Here is an 11213-nt window from a genome sequence, read left to right on the forward strand (position 1 = left end):
GGAACTTTGAGGGACTTTTCTGGAATTTGGTGAGATTCTGTAGAGAACTGAGAAATTATCAGGGATTTTTCATGTATTCTGTGGGAATTTGTGGAGATTTGGTGGGATTTTTGTGGATTTTGGCCGTGTTTTGAGAAGATTTAGGGAATTTTGTGTGATTTTTCTGGGATTTTGTTGGGTATTGAGGAAATTTTGTGGGATGTTTCTGGAATTTGGTGGGGCTTTTCAAGAATTTTGTGGTATTTTGAAAAGATTTAGGGAATTTTGTGGTGTTTTTTCTTGAATTTTGTGGGAAACTGTGCTGATTTTATGGGGCATTTCTGGAATTTGGTCGAGTTTTCAGAAGATTTAGGGATTTTTGTGAGATTTTTGTGGGATGTTCTGGGAATTGGTGGAGATTTTGTGGGACATTCCTGTGAATTGGTAGGGTTTTGAAATGATTTAGGGAGTTTTGTGGGACTTCTCTGGAATTTTGTGTGTTTTTTCTGGAATTGTGTGGGATTCTGAGGAGACTTGAAGAATTTTGAGGAATTTTTCTTAGATTTTGTGGAAACTTGTGGAGGTTTTGTGTGATTTTTGTGTGATTTTGTGGGATATTGAGGCGATTTAGGGATCTTGAGGGATTTCTCATGTATTTTGTGGGAATTTGTGGAGATTTGGTGGGATATTTTTCTAGAATTTGCTTGTGTTTTGAGAAGATTTAGGGAATTTTGTGGTGTTTTTTCTTGAATTTTGTGGGAAACTGTGCTGATTTTATGGGGCGTTTCTGGAATTTGGTCGAGTTTTCAGAAGATTTAGGGATTTTTGTGAGATTTTTGTGGGATGTTCTGGGAATTGGTGGAGATTTTGTGGGACATTCCTGTGAATTGGTAGGGTTTTGAAATGATTTAGGGAGTTTTGTGGGACTTCTCTGGAATTTTGTGTGTTTTTTCTGGAATTGTGTGGGATTCTGAGGAGACTTGAAGAATTTTGAGGAATTTTTCTTAGATTTTGTGGAAACTTGTGGAGGTTTTGTGTGATTTTTGTGTGATTTTGTGGGATATTGAGGCGATTTAGGGATCTTGAGGGATTTCTCATGTATTTTGTGGGAATTTGTGGAGATTTGGTGGGATATTTTTCTAGAATTTGCTTGTGTTTTGAGAAGATTTAGGGAATTTTGTGGTGTTTTTTCTTGAATTTTGTGGGAAACTGTGCTGATTTTATGGGGCGTTTCTGGAATTTGGTCTACTTTTCGGAAGTGTTAGGGATTTTTGTGAGATTTTTTGGGATGTTCTGGGAATTGGTGGAGATTTTGTGGGACATTCCTGTGAATTGGTAGGGTTTTGAAATGATTTAGGGAGTTTTGTGGGACTTCTCTGGAATTTTGTGTGTTTTTTCTGGAATTGTGTGGGATTCTGAGGAGACTTGAAGAATTTTGAGGAATTTGTTTTAGATTTTGTGGGAATTTGTGGAGAATCTGTGGGATTTTACTGGAATTTGGTGGGCCTTTTCAAGGACTTTGTGTGGTTTTGAGGAGACTTGAAGAATTTTGAGGAATTTTTCTTAGATTTTGTGGAAACTTGTGGAGGTTTTGTGGGATTTTTGTGGAATTTTTTGGGATATTGAGGCGATTTAGGGATCTTGAGGGATTTTTCATGTATTTTGTGGGAATTTGTGGAGATTTGGTGGGATATTTTTCTAGAATTTGGTCGTGTTTTGAGAAGATTTAGGGAATTTTGTGTGATTTTTCTGGGATTTTGTGGGATATTGAGGAGATTTTGTGGGATGTTTGTGGAACTTTGAGGGACTTTTCTGGAATTTGGTGAGATTCTGTAGAGAACTGAGAAATTATCAGGGATTTTTCATGTATTCTGTGGGAATTTGTGGAGATTTGGTGGGATTTTTGTGGATTTTGGCCGTGTTTTGAGAAGATTTAGGGAATTTTGTGTGATTTTTCTGGGATTTTGTTGGGTATTGAGGACATTTTGTGGGATGTTTCTGGAATTTGGAGGGGCTTTTCAAGAATTTTGTGGTATTTTGAAAAGATTTAGGGAATTTTGTGGTGTTTTTTCTTGAATTTTGTGGGAAACTGTGCTGATTTTATGGGGCGTTTCTGGAATTTGGTCGAGTTTTCAGAAGATTTAGGGATTTTTGTGGGATTTTTGTGGGATGTTCTGGGAATTGGTGGAGATTTTGTGGGACATTCCTGTGAATTGGTAGGGTTTTGAAATGATTTAGGGAGTTTTGTGGGACTTCTCTGGAATTTTGTGTGTTTTTTCTGGAATTGTGTGGGATTCTGAGGAGACTTGAAGAATTTTGAGGAATTTTTCTTAGATTTTGTGGAAACTTGTGGAGGTTTTGTGGGATTTTTGTGTGATTTTGTGGGATATTGAGGCGATTTAGGGATCTTGAGGGATTTCTCATGTATTTTGTGGGAATTTGTGGAGATTTGGTGGGATATTTTTCTAGAATTTGGTCGTGTTTTGAGAAGATTTAGGGAATTTTGTGTGATTTTTCTTGAATTTTGTGGGATATTGAGGAGATTTTGTGGGATGTTTGTGGAACTTTGAGGGACTTTTCTGGAATTTGGTGAGATTCTGTAGAGAACTGAGAAATTATCAGGGATTTTTCATGTATTCTGTGGGAATTTGTGGAGATTTGGTGGGATTTTTGTGGATTTTGGCCGTGTTTTGAGAAGATTTAGGGAATTTTGTGTGATTTTTCTGGGATTTTGTTGGGTATTGAGGAAATTTTGTGGGATGTTTCTGGAATTTGGTGGGGCTTTTCAAGAATGTTGTGGTATTTTGAAAAGATTTAGGGAATTTTGTGGTGTTTTTTCTTGAATTTTGTGGGAAACTGTGCTGATTTTATGGGGCATTTCTGGAATTTGGTCGAGTTTTCAGAAGATTTAGGGATTTTTGTGAGATTTTTGTGGGATGTTCTGGGAATTGGTGGAGATTTTGTGGGACATTCCTGTGAATTGGTAGGGTTTTGAAATGATTTAGGGAGTTTTGTGGGACTTCTCTGGAATTTTGTGTGTTTTTTCTGGAATTGTGTGGGATTCTGAGGAGACTTGAAGAATTTTGAGGAATTTTTCTTAGATTTTGTGGAAACTTGTGGAGGTTTTGTGTGATTTTTGTGTGATTTTGTGGGATATTGAGGCGATTTAGGGATCTTGAGGGATTTCTCATGTATTTTGTGGGAATTTGTGGAGATTTGGTGGGATATTTTTCTAGAATTTGCTTGTGTTTTGAGAAGATTTAGGGAATTTTGTGGTGTTTTTTCTTGAATTTTGTGGGAAACTGTGCTGATTTTATGGGGCGTTTCTGGAATTTGGTCGAGTTTTCAGAAGATTTAGGGATTTTTGTGAGATTTTTGTGGGATGTTCTGGGAATTGGTGGAGATTTTGTGGGACATTCCTGTGAATTGGTAGGGTTTTGAAATGATTTAGGGAGTTTTGTGGGACTTCTCTGGAATTTTGTGTGTTTTTTCTGGAATTGTGTGGGATTCTGAGGAGACTTGAAGAATTTTGAGGAATTTTTCTTAGATTTTGTGGAAACTTGTGGAGGTTTTGTGGGATTTTTGTGTGATTTTGTGGGATATTGAGGCGATTTAGGGATCTTGAGGGATTTCTCATGTATTTTGTGGGAATTTGTGGAGATTTGGTGGGATATTTTTCTAGAATTTGCTTGTGTTTTGAGAAGATTTAGGGAATTTTGTGGTGTTTTTTCTTGAATTTTGTGGGAAACTGTGCTGATTTTATGGGGCGTTTCTGGAATTTGGTCTACTTTTCGGAAGTGTTAGGGATTTTTGTGAGATTTTTTGGGATGTTCTGGGAATTGGTGGAGATTTTGTGGGACATTCCTGTGAATTGGTAGGGTTTTGAAATGATTTAGGGAGTTTTGTGGGACTTCTCTGGAATTTTGTGTGTTTTTTCTGGAATTGTGTGGGATTCTGAGGAGACTTGAAGAATTTTGAGGAATTTGTTTTAGATTTTGTGGGAATTTGTGGAGAATCTGTGGGATTTTACTGGAATTTGGTGGGCCTTTTCAAGGACTTTGTGTGGTTTTGAGGAGACTTGAAGAATTTTGAGGAATTTTTCTTAGATTTTGTGGAAACTTGTGGAGGTTTTGTGGGATTTTTGTGGAATTTTTTGGGATATTGAGGCGATTTAGGGATCTTGAGGGATTTTTCATGTATTTTGTGGGAATTTGTGGAGATTTGGTGGGATATTTTTCTAGAATTTGGTCGTGTTTTGAGAAGATTTAGGGAATTTTGTGTGATTTTTCTGGGATTTTGTGGGATATTGAGGAGATTTTGTGGGATGTTTGTGGAACTTTGAGGGACTTTTCTGGAATTTGGTGAGATTCTGTAGAGAACTGAGAAATTATCAGGGATTTTTCATGTATTCTGTGGGAATTTGTGGAGATTTGGTGGGATTTTTGTGGATTTTGGCCGTGTTTTGAGAAGATTTAGGGAATTTTGTGTGATTTTTCTGGGATTTTGTTGGGTATTGAGGAAATTTTGTGGGATGTTTCTGGAATTTGGTGGGGCTTTTCAAGAATTTTGTGGTATTTTGAAAAGATTTAGGGAATTTTGTGGTGTTTTTTCTTGAATTTTGTGGGAAACTGTGCTGATTTTATGGGGCATTTCTGGAATTTGGTCGAGTTTTCAGAAGATTTAGGGATTTTTGTGAGATTTTTGTGGGATGTTCTGGGAATTGGTGGAGATTTTGTGGGACATTCCTGTGAATTGGTAGGGTTTTGAAATGATTTAGGGAGTTTTGTGGGACTTCTCTGGAATTTTGTGTGTTTTTTCTGGAATTGTGTGGGATTCTGAGGAGACTTGAAGAATTTTGAGGAATTTTTCTTAGATTTTGTGGAAACTTGTGGAGGTTTTGTGTGATTTTTGTGTGATTTTGTGGGATATTGAGGCGATTTAGGGATCTTGAGGGATTTCTCATGTATTTTGTGGGAATTTGTGGAGATTTGGTGGGATATTTTTCTAGAATTTGCTTGTGTTTTGAGAAGATTTAGGGAATTTTGTGGTGTTTTTTCTTGAATTTTGTGGGAAACTGTGCTGATTTTATGGGGCGTTTCTGGAATTTGGTCGAGTTTTCAGAAGATTTAGGGATTTTTGTGAGATTTTTGTGGGATGTTCTGGGAATTGGTGGAGATTTTGTGGGACATTCCTGTGAATTGGTAGGGTTTTGAAATGATTTAGGGAGTTTTGTGGGACTTCTCTGGAATTTTGTGTGTTTTTTCTGGAATTGTGTGGGATTCTGAGGAGACTTGAAGAATTTTGAGGAATTTTTCTTAGATTTTGTGGAAACTTGTGGAGGTTTTGTGGGATTTTTGTGTGATTTTGTGGGATATTGAGGCGATTTAGGGATCTTGAGGGATTTCTCATGTATTTTGTGGGAATTTGTGGAGATTTGGTGGGATATTTTTCTAGAATTTGCTTGTGTTTTGAGAAGATTTAGGGAATTTTGTGGTGTTTTTTCTTGAATTTTGTGGGAAACTGTGCTGATTTTATGGGGCGTTTCTGGAATTTGGTCTACTTTTCGGAAGTGTTAGGGATTTTTGTGAGATTTTTTGGGATGTTCTGGGAATTGGTGGAGATTTTGTGGGACATTCCTGTGAATTGGTAGGGTTTTGAAATGATTTAGGGAGTTTTGTGGGACTTCTCTGGAATTTTGTGTGTTTTTTCTGGAATTGTGTGGGATTCTGAGGAGACTTGAAGAATTTTGAGGAATTTGTTTTAGATTTTGTGGGAATTTGTGGAGAATCTGTGGGATTTTACTGGAATTTGGTGGGCCTTTTCAAGGACTTTGTGTGGTTTTGAGGAGACTTGAAGAATTTTGAGGAATTTTTCTTAGATTTTGTGGAAACTTGTGGAGGTTTTGTGGGATTTTTGTGGAATTTTTTGGGATATTGAGGCGATTTAGGGATCTTGAGGGATTTTTCATGTATTTTGTGGGAATTTGTGGAGATTTGGTGGGATATTTTTCTAGAATTTGGTCGTGTTTTGAGAAGATTTAGGGAATTTTGTGTGATTTTTCTGGGATTTTGTGGGATATTGAGGAGATTTTGTGGGATGTTTGTGGAACTTTGAGGGACTTTTCTGGAATTTGGTGAGATTCTGTAGAGAACTGAGAAATTCTCAGGGATTTTTCATGTATTCTGTGGGAATTTGTGGAGATTTGGTGGGATTTTTGTGGATTTTGGCCGTGTTTTGAGAAGATTTAGGGAATTTTGTGTGATTTTTCTGGGATTTTGTTGGGTATTGAGGAAATTTTGTGGGATGTTTCTGGAATTTGGTGGGGCTTTTCAAGAATTTTGTGGTATTTTGAAAAGATTTAGGGAATTTTGTGGTGTTTTTTCTTGAATTTTGTGGGAAACTGTGCTGATTTTATGGGGCGTTTCTGGAATTTGGTCGAGTTTTCAGAAGATTTAGGGATTTTTGTGGGATTTTTGTGGGATGTTCTGGGAATTGGTGGAGATTTTGTGGGACATTCCTGTGAATTGGTAGGGTTTTGAAATGATTTAGGGAGTTTTGTGGGACTTCTCTGGAATTTTGTGTGTTTTTTCTGGAATTGTGTGGGATTCTGAGGAGACTTGAAGAATTTTGAGGAATTTTTCTTAGATTTTGTGGAAACTTGTGGAGGTTTTGTGGGATTTTTGTGTGATTTTGTGGGATATTGAGGCGATTTAGGGATCTTGAGGGATTTCTCATGTATTTTGTGGGAATTTGTGGAGATTTGGTGGGATATTTTTCTAGAATTTGGTTGTGTTTTGAGAAGATTTAGGGAATTTTGTGGTGTTTTTTCTTGAATTTTGTGGGAAACTGTGCTGATTTTATGGGGCGTTTCTGGAATTTGGTCGAGTTTTCAGAAGATTTAGGGATTTTTGTGAGATTTTTTGGGATGTTCTGGGAATTGGTGGAGATTTTGTGGGACATTCCTGTGAATTGGTAGGGTTTTGAAATGATTTAGGGAGTTTTGTGGGACTTCTCTGGAATTTTGTGTGTTTTTTCTGGAATTGTGTGGGATTCTGAGGAGACTTGAAGAATTTTGAGGAATTTGTTTTAGATTTTGTGGGAATTTGTGGAGAATCTGTGGGATTTTACTGGAATTTGGTGGGCCTTTTCAAGGACTTTGTGTGGTTTTGAGGAGACTTGAAGAATTTTGAGGAATTTTTCTTAGATTTTGTGGAAACTTGTGGAGGTTTTGTGTGATTTTTGTGGGATTTTGTGGGATATTGAGGCGATTTCGGGATCTTGAGGGATTTTTTGTGTATTTTGTGGGATTTTGTGGAGATTTGGCGGGACATTTTTCTAGAATTTAGTCGTGTTTTGAGAAGATTTAGGGAATTTTGTGTGATTTTTCTTGAATTTTGTGGGATATTGAGGAGATTTTGTGGGATGTTTGTGGAACTTTGAGGGACTTTTCTGGAATTTGGTGAGATTCTGTAGAGAACTGAGAAATTCTCAGGGATTTTTCATGTATTCTGTGGGAATTTGTGGAGATTTGGTGGGATTTTTGTGGATTTTGGCCGTGTTTTGAGAAGATTTAGGGAATTTTGTGTGATTTTTCTGGGATTTTGTTGGGTATTGAGGAAATTTTGTGGGATGTTTCTGGAATTTGGTGGGGCTTTTCAAGAATTTTGTGGTATTTTGAAAAGATTTAGGGAATTTTGTGGTGTTTTTTCTTGAATTTTGTGGGAATTTGTGGAGATTCTGTGAGATTTTTCTGGAATTTGGTCGAGTTTTCAGAAGATTTAGGGATTTTTGTGGGATTTTTGTGGGATGTTCTGGGAATTGGTGGAGATTTTGTGGGACATTCCTGTGAATTGGTAGGGTTTTGAAATGATTTAGGGAGTTTTGTGGGACTTCTCTGGAATTTTGTGTGTTTTTTCTGGAATTGTGTGGGATTCTGAGGAGACTTGAAGAATTTTGAGGAATTTTTCTTAGATTTTGTGGAAACTTGTGGAGGTTTTGTGGGATTTTTGTGTGATTTTGTGGGATATTGAGGCGATTTAGGGATCTTGAGGGATTTCTCATGTATTTTGTGGGAATTTGTGGAGATTTGGTGGGATATTTTTCTAGAATTTGCTTGTGTTTTGAGAAGATTTAGGGAATTTTGTGGTGTTTTTTCTTGAATTTTGTGGGAAACTGTGCTGATTTTATGGGGCGTTTCTGGAATTTGGTCGAGTTTTCAGAAGATTTAGGGATTTTTGTGAGATTTTTGTGGGATGTTCTGGGAATTGGTGGAGATTTTGTGGGACATTCCTGTGAATTGGTAGGGTTTTGAAATGATTTAGGGAGTTTTGTGGGACTTCTCTGGAATTTTGTGTGTTTTTTCTGGAATTGTGTGGGATTCTGAGGAGACTTGAAGAATTTTGAGGAATTTGTTTTAGATTTTGTGGGAATTTGTGGAGAATCTGTGGGATTTTACTGGAATTTGGTGGGCCTTTTCAAGGACTTTGTGTGGTTTTGAGGAGACTTGAAGAATTTTGAGGAATTTTTCTTAGATTTTGTGGAAACTTGTGGAGGTTTTGTGGGATTTTTGTGGGATTTTGTGGGATATTGAGGCGATTTAGGGATCTTGAGGGATTTTTCATGTATTTTGTGGGAATTTGTGGAGATTTGGTGGGATATATTTCTAGAATTTGGTCGTGTTTTGAGAAGATTTAGGGAATTTTGTGTGATTTTTCTGGGATTTTGTGGGATATTGAGGAGATTTTGTGGGATGTTTGTGGAACTTTGAGGGACTTTTCTGGAATTTGGTGAGATTCTGTAGAGAACTGAGAAATTATCAGGGATTTTTCATGTATTCTGTGGGAATTTGTGGAGATTTGGTGGGATTTTTGTGGATTTTGGCCGTGTTTTGAGAAGATTTAGGGAATTTTGTGTGATTTTTCTGGGATTTTGTTGGGTATTGAGGACATTTTGTGGGATGTTTCTGGAATTTGGAGGGGCTTTTCAAGAATTTTGTGGTATTTTGAAAAGATTTAGGGAATTTTGTGGTGTTTTTTCTTGAATTTTGTGGGAAACTGTGCTGATTTTATGGGGCGTTTCTGGAATTTGGTCGAGTTTTCAGAAGATTTAGGAATTTTTGTGGGATTTTTGTGGGATGTTCTGGGAATTGGTGGAGATTTTGTGGGACATTCCTGTGAATTGGTAGGGTTTTGAAATGATTTAGGGAGTTTTGTGGGACTTCTCTGGAATTTTGTGTGTTTTTTCTGGAATTGTGTGGGATTCTGAGGAGACTTGAAGAATTTTGAGGAATTTTTCTTAGATTTTGTGGAAACTTGTGGAGGTTTTGTGTGATTTTTGTGTGATTTTGTGGGATATTGAGGCGATTTCGGGATCTTGAGGGATTTCTCATGTATTTTGTGGAAATTTGTGGAGATTTGGTGGGATATTTTTCTAGAATTTGGTTGTGTTTTGAGAAGATTTAGGGAATTTTGTGGTGTTTTTTCTTGAATTTTGTGGGAAACTGTGCTGATTTTATGGGGCGTTTCTGGAATTTGGTCGTGTTTTGAGAAGATTTAGGGATTTTTGTGAGATTTTTGTGGGATGTTCTGGGAATTGGTGGAGATTTTGTGGGACATTCCTGTGAATTGGTAGGGTTTTGAAATGATTTAGGGAGTTTTGTGGGACTTCTCTGGAATTTTGTGTGTTTTTTCTGGAATTGTGTGGGATTCTGAGGAGACTTGAAGAATTTTGAGGAATTTTTCTTAGATTTTGTGGAAACTTGTGGAGGTTTTGTGGGATTTTTGTGTGATTTTGTGGGATATTGAGGCGATTTAGGGATCTTGAGGGATTTCTCATGTATTTTGTGGGAATTTGTGGAGATTTGGTGGGATATTTTTCTAGAATTTGGTTGTGTTTTGAGAAGATTTAGGGAATTTTGTGGTGTTTTTTCTTGAATTTTGTGGGAAACTGTGCTGATTTTATGGGGCGTTTCTGGAATTTGGTCGAGTTTTCAGAAGTGTTAGGGATTTTTGTGAGATTTTTTGGGATGTTCTGGGAATTGGTGGAGATTTTGTGGGACATTCCTGTGAATTGGTAGGGTTTTGAAATGATTTAGGGAGTTTTGTGGGACTTCTCTGGAATTTTGTGTGTTTTTTCTGGAATTGTGTGGGATTCTGAGGAGACTTGAAGAATTTTGAGGAATTTGTTTTAGATTTTGTGGGAATTTGTGGAGAATCTGTGGGATTTTACTGGAATTTGGTGGGCCTTTTCAAGGACTTTGTGTGGTTTTGAGGAGACTTGAAGAATTTTGAGGAATTTTTCTTAGATTTTGTGGAAACTTGTGGAGGTTTTGTGGGATTTTTGTGGAATTTTTTGGGATATTGAGGCGATTTAGGGATCTTGAGGGATTTTTCATGTATTTTGTGGGAATTTGTGGAGATTTGGTGGGATATTTTTCTAGAATTTAGTCGTGTTTTGAGAAGATTTAGGGAATTTTGTGTGATTTTTCTGGGATTTTGTGGGATATTGAGGAGATTTTGTGGGATGTTTGTGGAACTTTGAGGGACTTTTCTGGAATTTGGTGAGATTCTGTAGAGAACTGAGAAATTCTCAGGGATTTTTCATGTATTCTGTGGGAATTTGTGGAGATTTGGTGGGATTTTTGTGGATTTTGGCCGTGTTTTGAGAAGATTTAGGGAATTTTGTGTGATTTTTCTGGGATTTTGTTGGGTATTGAGGACATTTTGTGGGATGTTTCTGGAATTTGGAGGGGCTTTTCAAGAATTTTGTGGTATTTTGAAAAGATTTAGGGAATTTTGTGGTGTTTTTTCTTGAATTTTGTGGGAAACTGTGCTGATTTTATGGGGCGTTTCTGGAATTTGGTCGAGTTTTCAGAAGATTTAGGGATTTTTGTGGGATTTTTGTGGGATGTTCTGGGAATTGGTGGAGATTTTGTGGGACATTCCTGTGAATTGGTAGGGTTTTGAAATGATTTAGGGAGTTTTGTGGGACTTCTCTGGAATTTTGTGTGTTTTTTCTGGAATTGTGTGGGATTCTGAGGAGACTTGAAGAATTTTGAGGAATTTTTCTTAGATTTTGTGGAAACTTGTGGAGGTTTTGTGTGATTTTTGTGTGATTTTGTGGGATATTGAGGCGATTTAGGGATCTTGAGGGATTTCTCATGTATTTTGTGGGAATTTGTGGAGATTTGGTGGGATATTTTTCTAGAATTTGCTTGTGTTTTGAGAAGATTTAGG

This window comes from Cyanistes caeruleus, chromosome 5 (genome assembly GCF_971803275.1).
Source record: "Cyanistes caeruleus chromosome 5, bCyaCae1.hap1.1, whole genome shotgun sequence".
NCBI classification, from domain to species: Eukaryota; Metazoa; Chordata; class Aves; order Passeriformes; family Paridae; genus Cyanistes; species Cyanistes caeruleus.